This window comes from Mytilus galloprovincialis, chromosome 11 (genome assembly GCF_965363235.1).
Source record: "Mytilus galloprovincialis chromosome 11, xbMytGall1.hap1.1, whole genome shotgun sequence".
In the NCBI taxonomy this organism is placed as follows: domain Eukaryota; kingdom Metazoa; phylum Mollusca; class Bivalvia; order Mytilida; family Mytilidae; genus Mytilus; species Mytilus galloprovincialis.
Genome location: NC_134848.1, coordinates 51924789 through 51943223, shown reverse-complemented (window position 1 = coordinate 51943223; position 18435 = coordinate 51924789).

Below are 18435 nucleotides of genomic sequence, written 5' to 3'. Positions count from 1 at the left end.
CCATCAGCTAATAAACAAAAAACGACAGTCAATCAGAAACTATTCTCAAATATAGCTAAATGTTACCAAGCAAGCAATACCAAGCAATGCAGAAACATCAGTTGAGATATTGATAAAATTTAGATGACTCTTTCAAATGTTCAAAATACCTGTAGTAAAAAGTCATAAAAGATTTTTCCAGACCTTTACCAGAACTTACTAATGTGGCTAATAACTGTATTGACAGTTTCAGTGCCACCAGGAACATACAATTCATGTAATGGTCTTCTTAAATTTTTGTTACATTTATTGTAGTGTCCAGATAATCCCAAGAGGAAGGAGAGAAGAAGGAAAAACTTGCAGTCGATAACAAGACTATCAACAATATATTCTTCTCTCAAAAGTGGAAGCAATTAATATCATAAAACCAGGGCATTCTCCCCATGTCTATAGAGATTTGGGGATCTTACAGTAATACAGGCTAACTAAATTCATCACCACATTTTATACATACATCAGAAAGAAAAGAAAGAAAGACACTAAATTTGAAAGAAATTTCGAGAATGGCTAAGGAAAGACTTATAATTCATTCAAACATTCTTTTAATCTTGAGAAGAACAAATACTGGTTTTGTTTATATATAAAATAAAGCATTGATTGTAGATGTAAAAAAAATCAAAAAAATCCATCTTCATATAATGTTTATATATATATTTTACTAGTTCCACTGAAGCAAACTATGCTAGAATAGTTTTCAATTGAATTTTATAGAATATGACAGCAGACATAGAAAGAATAAGGTAATTTATATTATTACTATTATAACTTTATTTACAAATGAGTTAAAGTGTTAAGTGCTAAAATTCTAAACTACACAAAACAATATATATACGATTTTTTTTGTAGTAAGACGGGTTTGCTACCATATAATACTAACATATACATTCGAATACAAATTTGGGTATTTTGCAAAAATAGAATTGTTGAATGATTTTTAATAATAGGCATAATTTTTTTCCAGAAATTATTGGAGGAAAAGGGATATTTAAAAGCAGAAGCTTGTATCCCAGTGTCAACAAATATGGGAAATATCCAGTTGGTCATCCTGTCATCATAACATCAGATTTTGAAGATCTTTCCAATTATTTCGGAGTCTCTAAGAACAAAGTCGTGCCGAACATTCATATGTTTCTACCGTTTCCACTCTGTAAATAATCTGCAGATAACGAAAACCAGAATGACTATACCTGTACAGAAAGAGCTATTGTCGGAACTTGGTGTACTCCAGAGCTGAATCTGGCACGTTCGAAAGGATATAAAATCCAAAAGATATACGAAGTATATCACTTTCAAAAACATCGAACGTACAATCCTCGAACGGGCAAAGGAGGACTTTTCGAAGCATAAGTCAACCTCTTTTTAAAATTACAAGAAGCATCGGGGTTTCCAGAAGAGTGCCGAATGGAACAACGTAAACAGGATTACATAACAGACTACGCTAAAAATGAAGGAATACATTTGGACAATAATCAAATTAAAAAAAAATCCAGGACTTCGGAGCTTGGCCAAAAATTGTTTAAACCATTTTTTGGGATACATTTGGCTAACGTCTAAACATGATCATGATATCCGTGTTCTTGTAATTAATTGGGAATGTACATTCTAATTACTTCGGCATTTTCAGGCTTCCACCAAAATCATTAGGATTTTTATTTGTTTCGTAAGTGTTCTAGACGGACCTGTTATCGTTGCCGTGGTTTTGTTTTGGATTGGACTGTCTTGGCTGTTAGGAATAGAAAAAAGTTTCTATGTAATTTTAATTTGCCGCAACAGTGAAGCCATATAATACAATTTATAATACATAATGATATATTTAAACATAACAAACATAACCGGATAGAGATCAATCCAGATATCATTTGAACTAAGTTCGTATTCGATATGACCGAAGAAAAATTGCATAGCGAACACGTAGAGAAGTTATCTTAGCTAAAAGCATTACATGTTATATTGACCTTTACTATGATTAATCTAAAGTGACCATTTTAAGTTAACCATGTCATTAAGTTTGTTAACCAAAGAATGTTATCATTTCAATTTTAAGTCACTTTACTGAAAAATATACGTTAATTATTGATTGTCCGTTTCAACAAAATAAACGAGTAATATTTGTTTCCTCGAAGTTCACCCCTTCCTGCTACAATATCTCGCCTTCAGGCACTTTGAAATGTAACCAAAGAAAAAATCCTGAACATCATATAGATTTGTAAGTTGCCACTAGTCCGATCATCTGCAAGCACAAAATGATTTTATATCTTATATTTAATAAACGTTTATAGATTTCGTGTCACATTCATCTGGAAAATAACTTTGTCGTAATTAGTACGTTCAGTCTAGATTGACAGGTAAGATTGAATTATTTAATCACACCCTATAAGTTAGTTGGAAATGTATAAATTAAATGTTAAACATTGGTCACGTCACACAGTAACTGATAATAACTTTGTCGTTACTAGGACAGTACGTTTTAAGCATCTTTGACTTGAATCTCTCAAAGTAATCATCACGTGGCACACGATAAGCTTAAATAAACCGATAGAAAAGCTTTGCCGTTGTTGGTATTTACACTTAACTTTTAATTATTATTATTAGAATTTTTGAGTGGAAAGACATTTATTACTTTATATCATGCCATTATACATTTCAATCATGTTACTACTGTTGCTTGATTTTGGACTTCTCACTTCCTTAGAACAAATGACAGAAATTGTAGTAGCAGAATTTAATACTGGAAGAGGAACAAGAGCAAAGATTTTGAAGATTATAAGTTAAAAGTAAGTTCTCTAATGTTCAAACATAAACCTGTGTCCAGATCTTCTGTTCTAGCACTTTGTCTTAACGGTTGAGGTTGATTGTTCTTATCAAGAATATTTCCTTTTTTTGACATTAGTTTGCAAATAATTAAGGTTCTCTCTGAATTGTCGAAAAAAGATACAAAACATGTGAACTAAGATGATATATTCCATGCAACAGATAATTTTTACAACTGATGTTCATGTTCATCTATTGTAATGGCATGTGTTGTTTGGTTAACAAATTCACTTATATTATAAACTGTTGCAGAGCTTTCACAACTATCTACATTATTTGGTTGCGTTTTATTGTCTCTATACTTTTTAACTTGTTTGTAAATGGCTACTGTTATCACCACAAAAATTGAAAAGAGAGATTTAATTATTAAATACTTTAAAACAGGTACCAGTACAGTTCTTAAAAAAACATACAAACCATCTACACAACAATATTTCATTGTTTAATACTATAGCAATACTACTCCTTTACTTGTGACTTTTTTTCTTTCATTGCATTTTGTCTCATGGATTCATACTCTGTATATTATTTTCTATTAAATGAGTGAAAGTTAACTTTTCTATTATATAATCTACTTGTATATTAAATTAATGAATGATAATTAGTCTTACCAATAAAGGTAACTAATGATGTCAAGATTCAAACACCAGTTACCTAAAATAGATAAATCTGAATAGTTTAAACAGTTTTAAATTCATAATATACATGTTCCAGACCGTATGAGTATTTGTACCGTATGCGTACTTTTTCAAAATACGCATACGGTCGGACCGTACGCGTACGGTCCGACTTATAATAAGAAGATAGTCAAGTTTATCAGATACAAATGTAAATAACATATCAACAAATCCTATATCTCAAGTTAATATAAAAAGTTCAATTGACATTGAAATGAAAACTTAATTTTCTAACTTTTTAAAAAAGGTCACGCAAATTTAATCTGTTAATCTCCTGTAATTAGCATGTCAGTAAAACATGAAATACATAATTAACCCTATCGGGAGTACATTAAGAAGTGGACGGTGCCCAAAGTAAAAACACAAAAATACTAAACTCCGAGGAAAATTCAAAAAGGAAAATCAAAAATCAAAAGTCGAAACACATAAAACGAATGGATAACAACTGTCATATTCCTGACTTGGTACAGGTATTTTCTAATGTAGAAAATGGTGGATTGGACCTGGTTTTATAGCTAGCTAAACCTCTCACTTTTAAGACAGTCGCATCATATTCCATTACATTGTCAACGATGAATGAACAAAACAAACATACCCAAAGAGTAAAAATGTCAAAAATAGGGGTACACCAGTGAATAATGTGTTATCATCTTAATATCACTGTAAAAACTCCCAGTAAAAACATCAAACGAACGAAAAAGCACAAAAAGGCATACATCAAATTTAATATACTAATTTTGTTTTTCTAATACAACTTATTTATGTATGTAAAGTCATTCCGTAAAGGATAGAAGGTTTCAGTACTGGTGTAAAATTGCGCGCTTGAAATTCGCACAGGTAGACATAAAAATAATTTTGTCGTTCAAACTATGACGGCTACATACATGTAGTCACTTAAAGTAGATATAACAAAACAGATTTAACAGTAAAAGTAATAATAATAAATAAATTAATTGTATGGTTCAAAGTATGACGGGATACATTAAGTACAGTTTCACGTCAAATGTTTATCATAAAAAAACACTTAACAGAAAATGTAGCATTATTGAATAAAATAGTTTTGTCATTCATAGTATTCAAGATAATACGTAAACGTAATAATAGTAAATGAAATAATTTTGTCGTTCAAGGTATAATGTTTTACACAACCACAGAGGCACTCCAAAAAAAATATAAAAAACTGACTTAACAGTACAAGTGATATTAATAAAGACAAATAAAAGAATACTATAACACTTTATTAAGATGATAACCCAAAGTCAGTACGCAAAATCTATACTTCAAGACCATCTTGTATTATTTGTGAAGTTGATACAGAATATTTATCAACAAGTTCTGGGTATCTTCCGATGAAGTATCTTTACAATTTCCTAACCATTGGATGGTTAAAACTATCCAATCGCTTTGGGGTTTACCATCAATAAGTTATTGTAAACGAAGCATATCAAGTGCACCGAATACGTTTCTTTGATATGATTATTAAAATTTGAGACTGTAAAGAAAAATCAACAAGTATGTTATTCAGGACTATCCTACGAATTTCAAAATTAATAAATACAATATAAATAAAATATATTATAATAATCTATATCTGGATCCTTATTTTTATGAAGAACCGGTGATGAAGTGGTGGTGGTTCTCACTTGTTCTTTGTGGCTTAACCAGCCAATTCATTGTATATTGTAGCTGCAGTTGTACAGAATAAGATGTGTTGGAAAGGGACTCGGCTTGGAGGAAAAGGCTTCCCAATAGAATGTCCTAGTCATGAAGAATGTACAGCAAATTAATACAGAGTTGCTGCCCTGTCCAAGTACGAGCTAGGAATTCAGCCAGGACTGCCGAAATGCCTTTTACAGTATGTGACCTCAGATTGAAATTGACGTTCAGCTAGATGTATTGAATAAACCCTTATATTTGGTTTCATGCTTTAAGAAGAATGATCTTTATTGTTAACAAATAAAAAAAGGAATTTATTGCTTACGAACCACACCCTGATGATTCTTATTTTTTCATCATAAAACGTTATTATGCTTCTCTGAAAAGAATGAATTCTTACAAAAAAATTAGTTTGTTTGGTACAATGGCTGGCCAATTCACTTGAAACTACGAATAAAGCCATAGCAGAATACATATGAATGTTTCGTATTCAAAAGTTAACGTGGTACATTTGTGGTAACGCTTTCATGAAAAAAAAGAATATAGCAGAACTTCAACTGAGACTAAATCGCATGTTAGATCAGAGATAGCAGCTGGTAAATCATATTGACTTTCACTTATCAATTAGACTCAGAACATCAGCCACGCAACTCAATCATCAACATCATTTTTTTTGAAGAAATCGTTCAGACCGCAACAAACCTATCAAGTGTTATCTGCTAAACAGATTTCCAAATGATTGATTGATTGATTGTTGGTTGCTTAACGTCCAGTGGCAAATATTTCATGCATATTCAGGACGAGAACAAATTCACAATAAATACAATTGATAGGTTGATATAATAGAGGCCATCTTGGATGATGGTCAGAGAAATTTGGACTGCCACTAGAAAAACAAGGGAAAATTGGATAGGGACAGAAATTTTGCCTTGCAACAGGCCACCTACGGACCCCGCAAAAGAGTTGTTGCAAGGGTTCTTAACGTGCAAAGAGCGTGGCACTCTCTTTACACGAGGCATCGGATTTAACGTCCCCCTTCTGACCGGACGTGACTGCAAACTTGATACATCCCGCACAGCCAAACATTTGGCTAGTGCCGGTATGTCAACAATATTTGGTGTTGACAGAACATTTAATGTGGGCGTCTGCTTTGTTACGACAATTGTTAACCAGGAAAACAAACTTAAACGTACAGGGAAACACAAACTAAATAATAATAATAATGGAAATACTTTTTCGCATTAGGATGCATGGTGCTTGCCACACCTTCCAACGTTTGTTTGACTGATATTACCTCGATACAACAATTACAGATGCATTGCTTAGTTATAGCAGTAGTTAACTTGTGTGAAAGGAAGTGCTTTCCTAAACATGTACAACAATTTAAAGACTAACCCAGGAAGATTTTTCATCCGTTAAATATTATATTTGAAAGTGTGTACAACGGCAGAAGATGATGATTAAGAAATAATTCATGGGGGCTTGAATATATCGTGATTTTACCACGGGTTGGCCCTTTATGACAAATATTTTACCCTGAGCGATATATTCAAGCCCCCATGAATTATTTCGATTCTAATAAGACAAATACGGCATTTTTTTTGGATCGAAGCGCTCTAGGTGGAGTCAAATATTTGCCGTTCCCATAAGTTAACGCACTTTTAGATTGGCGGTAAAGAACGGAGCAAACAGAATTAGTGACATGCTCAAACTATTTACAATAACATATTTAGATAGATTTCGATGAATTTTAATGATATTTTACTTATATATCTTCTATGTATATAAAAAAGAGCTTATACCACATTTTAGCATCGTTTGTTTACGTATCCTTCTTGTGATGATTTTCGGTATCAGAAGCGTGTATTCTCCCGTAAAATGCTTAAATTATTACGTCATCATTCTATGACGTCGTATACTTCCTTCATAAACACTCATATGAAGTGGGAGTACAATCGTAACAGCCCAACCAATATATTCATATTTTACCACGGGTGTGTACTCAAAGCGTTTGAAGGACGTCATGTTAGAATATGTATTATTATATGAAGATGCACAAAACATTGCAAAAATACTTATAGAGTACAAACTAACCATTGCAAAAAAACTTAAGGAGTACAAACAAAACATCCTTAAATAATCTGATAAACATTGTTATAGTTATTGTTATAGTTGCTAGTTTTCTTATTTTGTCATTTGAGAAGAGATCAAACAAGCATAACGAATAGCAATGTTAATATATATTTTTTTTCATTTAGAATAAAAAGTTGGTTAACAAGTTTCTGTGAATTGTTTTAGATCGTGTTGGTTTTATGATTTGTTCCAGAAAATTTCTAGTCTCAAGTCACTCGCGGGGTCTTGCTCAAGATAATATATATCTTAGAAAATTTCCAGATATAATTTCCATTTCTGACAAAATGCCTGCGATTATCTTTGTTATTATCTTCTTTGGTTCGAGTTTCTCTGAATATAATAGTTTGATTCTTATATGCATGTTTGTCTTAAATTTGACATACAACCTGGTTGAATATGTCATTCAATCCGTTTTGTTGACTTTGATTTAAATTCACGAAAAATATAAAATTCGGTCATAAAAGTGGTTGAAATTTATAAGTCTTGTTCAATATTTTGTAACACAATAATAATTAGATATGTGTAAGTTATGATTTTATTCATTAGTGTAAACTCAAAAGGTTCTTAAAATTGTCAATAATATCGGCCAACATGATTGATGAACAACTGGAGACACAAATAACAAATTGATAACTTCCTACAGGTATATAAACAGTCAAATCACCTGAGGCAGTTTAAAATTTAAAAAACAAGCTCCTGAATATTATATTTTTTTGATCGCCCGAATGTATGAATCAACAAGAACGACAGTAGAAATATTATAAACAAAGTCAAGACCTCGTACATGTATATAAATAAAATCAATTTCCTTGGGGCATTGTTTAATTTATAAATAAAAGAATCCTGAAAATCATATAATAATATACAATCATGAATTAATCATCACAAACTACACAAGTTCAAAGTCTAGTTAAAAAGTTAACTGTCATGTCGGGTGTCGATCTATAGTAAAATACGCAATGATTACTGATTTCAATCCAATGATTCTAAATTGGTATTTTATCAAACTTGTGTAAGGTTTGATAGACATTTTACTGCTAGATTGTTAAGAGAAACTAAGCCGTTAAAAGTACTTTGGATAATCTACAAATTCAAATCATTTTTAGTCATGAGCATATTCCTGACATTACACAATACACATTTGAACGCTGTCTCCTTGACATATCATTGTTCAAACATTTACTTAATACTTTGTTTTGTATTCTTCAAACAAAGGTAACAGAAGAATGATACAAGACAGTTTAAAGTGTGTAATCATATTTCGACAAATCTACTCTTAGATGATGAATCAATTTAGGGAGACTGCTGTGATGAGAGTATGCAAGCCAAAAAAGTATCCCATGAAATTGTGTCCTCTAGAACATTATTTCACAGTTTAGCTGTGAAATTTTGTTCATGGGACAAAATATCACATTTTTAAACCATAAAATATTGTCTCCCTTAGTGAAAAATTGTCCCTAGTACTTGCACATAATTTCATGGATGATTTATAAAATTATGTCACAAAGGACATTATTTCATAGTGTAACTATTTTTTTCTGTCCCTATTGAAGGGAAATAATTTAGAAATCATTGAAATGTTTTAATCAATTAGTTAAATCATAATTGAAAATTAAATAAAGACAACACAGATGTGAACAAAAATGGAAAGTGATGAATATAAACAGCTATATAATTGTGTGTCTGATGGTCAATACCCTCCAGAATTTGAAAATAATGATAGGAGATCATTGAGAAGAAAGGCAAAGAAGTTTCAAATTAAAAACAATGAAATGTGTTATATACATGTTGACAAAAAAACACAAGAGCAAACATTAAAACTTGTAATTCATTAGGACAAATTAAAACAAGTGTTGTATCTATGTAATAATGAGAGTGGATATCATCTTGGGGTCAACAAGACTTGTAATAAGACTTTTATGCAATATGGACATGATTTCACTATGAAAAAATTTCCAACGAAGGTCACAATAGTATCTCTTGTAAATTAAAATTATGTCCTGGACCAAATTTCAAAGATCATATCTGTGAAATTTTGTCCATGGGACATCATTTCATGGGGGACACTATTTAATCCTACAAGTAATTCTACATGAATTTATGACAATAGGCCGATATATGAGGAAAATTAAAATTATTCTTGGTTTCGACGTGCTAAATGAATTTTGGCAGATTAAGCGAGCAATTCATCCTATGAAGAGAGAATTCAAGACGGTAAAACGATTCTAATATGCATAGTTGTCTAAAAGTTTACATGCCTCCTATTGAATGTATCAGTCAATCGCTTCTGTTCATTTTGATTTGAAATGATGAATAATGCACAATACAGTCACTCTTTCAATCTGAAAAAGTCGATTCATTCTGGTTATTTAATTTGTCAATGTAAATTGTTTTGCTCAGTGAAAATGTCCTTAAAAAGTTCAAACATATCAACTTTAATGACTAGAGAACCAATAGACCAGTTCATGATTTTGTTCAGTTAATTTTTGCACACTGACAAAAGTTCCAAAGGAGTAGGTTAGACGTTATTTAAGTTTTATACTCCCACACATTCCAAAGACTGGATTGGACATAATAGAAAACTTGAGGTCATTTAAACGCTCGAATGAATTATCCGACAAGTTTGACTGGAGAAATAATACAGACATTGCTGACTTCGTACAGGTATGTGAATACGTAATCTCCTCGAAGCAGTTTTATATGAAAAATAAATTAGAAATCCTGAAAGTCATATATTTGTAATTGATGTGCCTAGGTTAATTCCCCTTAATTTGAACAGATTAATTATTTAGTATTTAAATGTTTATTTTAAGTTAAATTTGATTTAAATATAGTAGGATAAAAGTAAAGAATGTTAATTTAACTGTTTTAGTATTTAACTTTTGATGTTTTTATAATGTTTTAAGAATATTCATTTATTTAACTTTTCTTCAGTACCTTTTATGTTAAAGTTAGCCTGTTTAATGACAAGTTTAGGATATCATTTGATATTCAGTTGGAGTCGGCCTTGCACAGGCCTCCAAATACTCGCCGGAACTAATATTAGTACTAATCTAGTCTAGAGTTAGCCACCACTTCGGTGCAGTTCGCCAGAGTTAGTCACCCCTTTTTGGTGCAATTTTACTACTTTAAAACACAACGCGAAGCAAATAAACTTTATTTTACTTAAAAGACTAACTCTGGGAACACCCTATTTTTCATTTTACATTTGAAATTACTTTATTTTTGAACTCCATTTAAGAAAGTTTTCTGACTCCTGTATATTTCCGACTTTGTTTAAATTCATGCAATTATTATTGTACATTTGTGAATAAATTATAGTTTCATTTGATTCATTGTCTGTTATTCAGCCATAATCTGATATCAGGTATCCCAATGGTCGAATAGGGGCGAAGTACTGGCCACTACACGTCCCGGGAGGTGTCGTCACCGACCCCCTCCGTTACATATTTATCTAAATTAACTCATCATAAGCAACACAAGTTCAAAGTTTTGAAGCCATGTTTTAAGAATACTTTAACATAGAGGGAATAATTCCCTTTTCAGCCAACGAATCGTGGCAGCCTGAAAACGCTTTTAGTATTCTCTGCAGGACTAGTGGTGCTCAGTCTATGAATTTGTTGCAAAGTTTGTATTGTTTCTATGCATTTAAATGAAATAAAGAGATCAAAGACAAATAAAACAGATTTAATATACATTTTAAAAGTTGAAACGACAAATCTAGATCGGTTCTCCATTATGAAACAAATACGATCGAAAGCTTAATACACATAATACATAACCTAAAAAGATACATGAACTTAGGGTAGAATACAACCGCCATGTTGTACCTCATTCGATTGTCCATTTGCATCCTCAGCGTATGCAAATAAAAGAGACCTTTGTTTTTTTGCTCTAAAGGCTTCATACGAATCCCTAAAAAATTGTCCCTATCATCCTATTCTCGCCTTCGATCGTATTCAATCTTGCCTTTGTACAGGTATGTTAACAATCAAATTCTTTGAGGCAGTTTTGAATTCAGAAAACGGAGGAATCCTGAATATCATAATTTGGAGGCTCGAATGGGTGAACCGACATTAACGACGGTATGAACAATATAAACAAAATCATGACGTCGTTGAAGTATATATATAACATCAATCTTCTTGAGGCACTTTTAAATTTCAAATATAAAAGAATCCTGAATGTCAAATTTATATGAAATTAATTGTCACAAACACATGTTCAAAATCTAGCTAAAAAAAGCTGCAAACGGTGTCATTTCAATTGTCGATCTATAGTAAAATACGCACGGAATACGGATTTAAATCTAATAATTAATCAAACCACCAAAGGCGCTGTAGGCAGTTAAGTGAAAAAAAGCAGAGGCAAACTTGGATGAAGTTTATATAATAAGACAAATATTGTTGAAAAATTGGTGAAAATAATATCTCGGCTATTTATCAAGTATTGAATAATGTTTGCACCCTAAAGTTTTCACTATCAAATCTTGCCACTTTCAGTAGATATGTCCAATTTTTTTTTAATATTTAATATCTGTGAGTATGCACATACTGTACACTGTCCCATGTAAGGGGAGAGTTTATGCCTGTCCGTATTGAGAACCCAGTAATTTGGTAATTGCTGCTGTATATCATATCCATTTTTCATAAATGTTTTGGATATAAATCAGACTGCTTTAGTTTTATTGTTTTACATTTGTAATTTACTGGTCTTTTAAAGCTTACTATGCATGGCATTCATCATTGACTCATGACGATTGGTTTCCCTCATAGTAAAATAATCAAAAGCTTTATGAAATTTCAAAGTAACATAAGTTTCCAAGTAAAAAGAGAATAATTGAGGGGGTAGGGCCAAATATCCTCAATAGAAATTGAAAGTGACACAGTTTATACAACTGCACACCAAATACCATTGACCGTTCACTAGTGGTTCCTCAATAACTGACCTAATCAAAAAATAATACATGTAAACTAAGTTTCAGAGTCAATAGACCTCCCATAAACTAGACCTAATCACGCAATCAAAAACTCCAACAAATTTAATACAAATATTTTGTCCATCTTTTTTTAATATTTCTATATTCTTAATTTCTTAAATAAATCATTTCTGCATTTACACATAATTGATATCAATTCGAAACGTTTAACATGTTTAATGTCTACTTTAATACGCGTCAAAATTACTTCACTGTCCAATTTCACCAAATGAGCTTAATGTTTAACTCAATAATATTCATTTGTTGTAACTGCTGGTAAGTTTATAAATAATTCCTGTCAGAAAGCTGAATCAAAAAACAATCTTCAAAATTGATCAAATATGTAGATGTACATGTAGGTATATGTAAATATCTTCATAACATTATACATTATGCATATAGTAGTCTAGAGTTTCATTGTTGTTGTTGAACTAATGGGGGGGGGGGGGGGGAATAGACAATCCAGTTGCTAGAGAATCATGTATTGTACATATACATGTACATGTATGCCTTGCCTCTTCTTGTATAAGCCATTGCCAAAGATTGGAATCAAGCTGAAATAAAAACAAATACAAATAGGTACAATATTCATTATTGCTTTAAATTTTTTACATATACAATGTAGCAAAAAGGCTTCATGTTGTGTCCACTTTTTTTTGTCCATCTGATGAGTTGAGCCTTTTTCAACTGATTTTTATAGTTCGTTCTTATGTTGTACTGTTATTCCACTGTCACAGGTTAGGGGGGAGGGGGGTCCCGCTAACATGTTTAAATAACCCCGCCACATTATTTATGTATGTGCCTGTCCCAAGTCAGGAGCCTGTAATTCGGTGTTTGTTTGTGTGTTATATATTTGTTTTTCGTTCATTTTTTTACATACATGTAAATAAGGCCATTAGTTTTCTCGTTTGAATTGTTCTACATTGTCGTATTGGGCCTTTAATAGCTGACTATAGCAGTATGGGATATGGGCTTTGCTCATTTTTGAAGGCCGTGTAGTCACCTATAGTTGTTAATGTCTGTGTCATTTTGGTCTTTTGTGGATAGTTGTCCCATTGGCAATTATACCACATCTTCTTTTTTTTTTTTATCTTTTCTTGAAGGTATTCACCCAGGTATTTATAATACACCATGCACAAGAAGGTATGGTTTGGGTTGGACAAAGTCAATCAATCAAAAGGGATATAAGTATATCAACTCTGCAAGAGCAAAACCCCATTAACTTGGGCTTTATCATGTACAATGTACATGTGTCATGTGTATTACAAATGTAATACTATAACAAAGTGATATTGATTACATACAACAGTCAGGGGAGTTACTTATTAAGTCTTATATGAAAAAAATAAATGGGGTGGTATGGGGCAAAGTGTTTTACATTTTATTGTATGGAACATCACCAAGGAGTCCGAACATTTGACACAAACTCCAAACCCTCACCTAAGTACATCCTTAAATGTACTACTTATTAATTTAATTGGGGGAAATACAACATAAAACTGTAATCAATAGTTAAGCAACACAATCAGTATTGTCATTTTTGAAATGATATGAAACTTCTGTAGGACATGTTAAAAGTAAACACTCAAAAATACTGAACTCAGAGAAAAATTCAAAATCAAAAGTCCAAACACATCAACCGAATGGATAACAACTGTCATATGACCGACTTGGTACAGGCCATTTCTAATGCAGAAAATGGTGGATTGAACCTAGCATTATAGCTAGCTAAACCTCTCACGTGTATGACAGTCGCATCAAAGTCCATTACATTGTCAACGATGCATGAACAAAAATAAACATACTCAAATAGTAAAAATGTCAAGAATAGGGGTACAGCAGTCAATATTGTGTTATCTTAATATCACTATAAAACAAATAATGTAACGAAGATGCACAAACAGGCATTCATAAAATTTAACATACTCATTTTGCTTATATTATAAGACTTTATTCATCAATATAAAGTCTACCCATAGAGGATGGAAGGTTTTCAGTACTGGTGTAAATTTGCGCGTCTGAAATTCGCACAGGTAGACATAAAATAATTTTGTCGTTCAAAGTATAACGGCATACATAAATGCAGAGTCACTTAAAGTAAATATAACAAAAAACAGACTTAACAGTTAAAGTAATAATAAAAAATAAAATAAGTGTGTGGGTTCAAAGTAAAACGGGATACATAAGTAAAGTTTAACGACAAATGTATATCACAAAAAACAGACAAAAGAAAAAGTAGTATTATTGAATAAAATAGTTTTGTCTTTCATAGTATGTCAAGATCCATAAGTGAAAGTAATATTAATAAATTAAATAATTAAGTCGTTCAAAGTATGATGTTTTACATAGGCAGAGTCACGTCAATTGAATATCTAAAAAAACTGACTTACCAGTAAAATCAATATTAATAAAGACCAATAAAAGAATACTATAACACGTTATTAAGATGATAATGTATGTGGTTTTATTGCTAAATAGTTTAGATAATCTTTAAATGCAATTGAGTTTTCGTTATGGGCATATATCTGACTTAACACAAGCGTCAATAGATCAGTATTTCATTGAAAAAGAAATGTTTTTGAAAATCTACTCCAATATATTTTTGAAGCCGGTAAAATACTTGGTATTATCCGTTAGTTTTTAAAAAACAAAAGCCCGTTAATTCATGGTATGGTATCAATATTTCTGACCTGACACAACATCAGAGGCCTACCTTTATGTATTTATTTCGTATCTAGTATAGTAAATATATATGTGTGTCTCTTTCATCAGTTTTTTTCTATTAACTACACGTGAATATGGGTCTACTTAGAATCCATGTGGTCAAACTGCTAGAAGTGATTCTGAAATTGTTTAAGACACCATATATCAAAAGTCAGGAAACTTAAATACGGATTTTTTGTGTATTAAAATTGTTGTTACAAAATATTAGAAATTATTTTATTTAAGGAATGTATCTCCCTCATGCAAAGATCTGATTCCTTTCACGGATTTGGCTATACTTCTTGGACCTTTTGGATTAAAGCTTCATCTTTTATATAAGTTTCGGATTTAAAATATTTTGGCCACGAGCATCACTGTAGAGACATGTATTGTCGAAATGCGCATCTGGTGCAAGAACATTTTATTAATGACACCATATGTTCGCTCTTGACCCTGACTAATGTTGAGAAAAAAATATGATGGAGAAAGTGACAATTTTTCGTGTTTGAACATTTCATTTAAGCCAAACCATGGCAAAACGAGAACTTTGAAGCTCTGAAGGAGCCAATGGATAAATGTTTGACAAAGGCCAAAGAACAGGTATATCAGTCGGTGCTTAATGTACTAAGTGCCCGTGTGCAATAACTAAATTTCACCACCAGCACAGTGTTAAACACAGTAATGTCGTTCTTTAATATCAACAGAACGAAAAGTAGCTAGGGCTAAATTAGCCAAAGAGGCCAACAATATTAACGAGGAATACACATTAAAGAGAGCCTTACAGTAATACAGACAAACGAAATTCTTCAGCACATTTTAGACATTCATCAGACAGAAAAGAAACAAAAATTCAAAAGAAATTTCAAGAACGGCTAAGGACAGACTTATAATGGATCCTTCAAACCTAACTGATGATTTAGCTTTTCAGAGAATAAGACAGGTATTTGATAATTAATTTACGCGTACGGTCCGACTTATAATAAGAAGATAGTCAAGTTTATCAGATACAAATGTAAATAACATATCAACAAATCCTATATCTCAAGTTAATATAAAAAGTTCAATTGACATTGAAATGAAAACTTAATTTTCTAACTTTTTAAAAAAGGTCACGCAAATTTAATCTGTTAATCTCCTGTAATTAGCATGTCAGTAAAACATGAAATACATAATTAACCCTATCGGGAGTACATTAAGAAGTGGACGGTGCCCAAAGTAAAAACACAAAAATACTAAACTCCGAGGAAAATTCAAAAAGGAAAATCAAAAATCAAAAGTCGAAACACATAAAACGAATGGATAACAACTGTCATATTCCTGACTTGGTACAGGTATTTTCTAATGTAGAAAATGGTGGATTGGACTTGGTTTTATAGCTAGCTAAACCTCTCACTTTTAAGACAGTCGCATCATATTCCATTACATTGTCAACGATGAATGAACAAAACAAACATACCCAAAGAGTAAAAATGTCAAAAATAGGGGTACACCAGTGAATAATGTGTTATCATCTTAATATCACTGTAAAAACTCCCAGTAAAAACATCAAACGAACGAAAAAGCACAAAAAGGCATACATCAAATTTAATATACTAATTTTGTTTTTCTAATACAACTTATTTATGTATGTAAAGTCATTCCGTAAAGGATAGAAGGTTTCAGTACTGGTGTAAAATTGCGCGCTTGAAATTCGCACAGGTAGACATAAAAATAATTTTGTCGTTCAAACTATGACGGCTACATACATGTAGTCACTTAAAGTAGATATAACAAAACAGATTTAACAGTAAAAGTAATAATAATAAATAAATTAATTGTATGGTTCAAAGTATGACGGGATACATTAAGTACAGTTTCACGTCAAATGTTTATCATAAAAAAACACTTAACAGAAAATGTAGCATTATTGAATAAAATAGTTTTGTCATTCATAGTATTCAAGATAATACGTAAACGTAATAATAGTAAATGAAATAATTTTGTCGTTCAAGGTATAATGTTTTACACAACCACAGAGGCACTCCAAAAAAAATATAAAAAACTGACTTAACAGTACAAGTGATATTAATAAAGACAAATAAAAGAATACTATAACACTTTATTAAGATGATAACCCAAAGTCAGTACGCAAAATCTATACTTCAAGACCATCTTGTATTATTTGTGAAGTTGATACAGAATATTTATCAACAAGTTCTGGGTATCTTCCGATGAAGTATTTTTACAATTTCCTAACCATTGGATGGTTAAAACTATCCAATCGCTTTGGGGTTTACCATCAATAAGTTATTGTAAACGAAGCATATCAAGTGCACCGAATACGTTTCTTTGATATGATTATTAAAATTTGAGACTGTAAAGAAAAATCAACAAGTATGTTATTCAGGACTATCCTACGAATTTCAAAATTAATAAATACAATATAAATAAAATATATTATGATAATCTATATCTGGATCCTTATTTTTATGAAGAACCGGTGATGAAGTGGTGGTGGTTCTCACTTGTTCTTTGTGGCTTAACCAGCCAATTCATTGTATATTGTAGCTGCAGTTGTACAGAATAAGATGTGTTGGAAAGGGACTCGGCTTGGAGGAAAAGGCTTCCCAATAGAATGTCCTAGTCATGAAGAATGTACAGCAAATTAATACAGAGTTGCTGCCCTGTCCAAGTACGAGCTAGGAATTCAGCCAGGACTGCCGAAATGCCTTGTACAGTATGTGACCTCAGATTGAAATTGACGTTCAGCTAGATGTATTGAATAAACCCTTATATTTGGTTTCATGCTTTAAGAAGAATGATCTTTATTGTTAACAAATAAAAAAAGGAATTTATTGCTTACGAACCACACCCTGATGATTCTTATTTTTTCATCATAAAACGTTATTATGCTTCTCTGAAAAGAATGAATTCTTACAAAAAAAATAGTTTGTTTGGTACAATGGCTGGCCAATTCACTTGAAACTACGAATAAAGCCATAGCAGAATACATATGAATGTTTCGTATTCAAAAGTTAACGTGGTACATTTGTGGTAACGCTTTCATGAAAAAAAAGAATATAGCAGAACTTCAACTGAGACTAAATCGCATGTTAGATCAGAGATAGCAGCTGGTAAATCATATTGACTTTCACTTATCAATTAGACTCAGAACATCAGCCACGCAACTCAATCATCAACATCATTTTTTTGAAGAAATCGTTCAGACCGCAACAAACCTATCAAGTGTTATCTGCTAAACAGATTTCCAAATGATTGATTGATTGATTGTTGGTTGCTTAACGTCCAGTGGCAAATATTTCATGCATATTCAGGACGAGAACAAATTCACAATAAATACAATTGATAGGTTGATATAATAGAGGCCATCTTGGATGATGGTCAGGGAAATTTGGACTGCCACTAGAAAAACAAGGGAAAATTGGATAGGGACAGAAA